The sequence below is a fragment of the Bison bison genome, unplaced genomic scaffold, assembly GCF_000754665.1.
Source record: "Bison bison bison isolate TAMUID 2011002044 unplaced genomic scaffold, Bison_UMD1.0 scf7180017845689, whole genome shotgun sequence".
Taxonomy (NCBI): domain Eukaryota; kingdom Metazoa; phylum Chordata; class Mammalia; order Artiodactyla; family Bovidae; genus Bison; species Bison bison.
In genome coordinates this window covers 14023-15834 of record NW_011476262.1, presented here as the reverse complement: position 1 = coordinate 15834, position 1812 = coordinate 14023, and the positions used below count along the sequence as shown (strand labels likewise).

General features: G+C 49.4%; 1 non-coding gene across 1 annotated transcript; it reads left to right on the top strand.

Annotated features, from left to right (window-relative positions):
- Window positions 1–109: 109 nt before the first annotated feature.
- Window positions 110–182, top strand: TRNAV-CAC. The gene has a single exon. It is a non-coding gene; the product is annotated as a tRNA-Val (tRNA).
- The last annotated feature ends 1630 nt before the right edge of the window (window positions 183–1812 follow it).

Sequence of the window (1812 nt, the reverse complement as noted above, 5' to 3'; positions counted from 1 at the left end):
AGCTTGGGGCTTCAAGGTTCCTGTTTGAGTGTTAAAATTAGGTGGTCTAGATGCTGGTGGCAGCATTCGGGATTTCATGAATACAGTGTTAAGTATTAGAGGTGGTCCAGTTTCCGTAGTGTAGTGGTTATCACGTTCGCCTCACATGAGAAAGGTCCCCAGTTCGAACCCGGGTGGAAACAGGTTGCTCTCCCCCACCGCCCCACCTTGGAGATTTGCATTCGCATTGGCAAAGGCGAAAGGCACAGGGTGAGGTAACGGACTCAGCTGTAGGTCGTTGAGGTTTTTCCTTCCTGATTTCTGACGATTCATCTTACACATCTTACATCTTTCTCCTGAAGAAGATAAATAACCTTTTCTCTACAGCTCCTTGGTGGTCTAGTGGCTAGGATTCGGCGCTCTCACCGCCGCGGCCAGAGTTCGATTGCTGGTCACGGAAAACTTTCTTTATTCCAGCGTCTGCACTCACACAAGTCACTCTCTTCCTGCCCAGATCAGAACTGTATTTTGCTTAAAGGTCCAGGGCAGAACATTTCTGCACAGAGTTTCTAAATGCCGCTGAGTCCGGGCCTCAGGGTCCTGGACCTCAGGCTGGCTGTTGGAGCTGAGATGCCACGAACAGCCTGTGCTGGCCAGCTCTGGCCTCCACTCTTTCTCTTGGCATGGTAAAACCAGGGACTGACTTACAGTGTTTCCATTCAAAGAGAATATGGGGCTTCAGTTCCAAAAATTCATTCAAAACCAAAAGCTTTTATAAGATACGAAAAGTTTGCAAGATAGTATATTCTGTACCTACGTGGGCAGTTAACATCATATTCTTTCTTTATGTAAGAGTTATGACATCACTTGATAATAACATGCCGACATCTCAGGATCATTCCTTTACTTTGGAGTCCCTCTCAAAGCTATCTTCTGTGGGACCTGTCTTCCAAGGACAGGAACAGCTTGGCCGTCCAGAAGAGGGCCGGCCCTCTTGCCCCGCAGGAACCTGGAATCTGGTCTCTTTTGGATGTAGAGAGGGTATGTGTGTTAGTCGTTCAGTCGTGTCAGACTTTTTGAGATCCCTTTGGACTGTAGCCCACCATGCTCCTCTGTCCATGGGATTCTCCAGGCAAGACTACTGGAGTGAGTTGTCATTTCCTTCTCCAGGGGATTTTCCCAACCCAGGTATCCTGTATTGCAGGCAGATTCTTTACCATCTGAGCCACCAGGGAAGCCCTAAACAAACACGACCAAAATGCATTCACCAGGAATCAAACTGGGTCTCCCGCGTGATAGGCGAGAATTCTACCACTGAACCACCAATGCCCCTACTCTCGAGAGGCTTTTTAAGAGAATAACCTAGATGGTGTTTTATTCAGCTGTTTTCCAAGTGCAGGCAGGCCTGTCATGCCCTGTGCTTGTAGGATGTCTAGGCTTTGATCCTCCGCCCTCCATAGCACCAGCAGCCCTCTGGCCTCTTGCAGGTTGATTTGGTGGGCAGTCAGTGGTGTTTTGATCATCTGATTGGTGGAACCACCTCGTCCTCACCCCCACTGGCTCAGTGATGTCCTACTCTTTTCAACCCCATGAACTGTAGCCAGTCAGCCTCCTCTTTCTATGGGATTTTCCCGCTACTTTGCTAGAAACCCATCGGGTCAGTGCAGCTGCCCCCTTCACTCTTGCCTGGCTCCCTGTGTCCTGCAGGGATCATAAAGTGTTCTGTCAGGACACAGGGGTGAAAAGTCCTTCTCTGTGGCTGGTGGAATAGAGAACCAGATGGGAAACACGTCCACAGGAGGGGGAGTATCCTCAAGAGCTTTCCAGGACTGT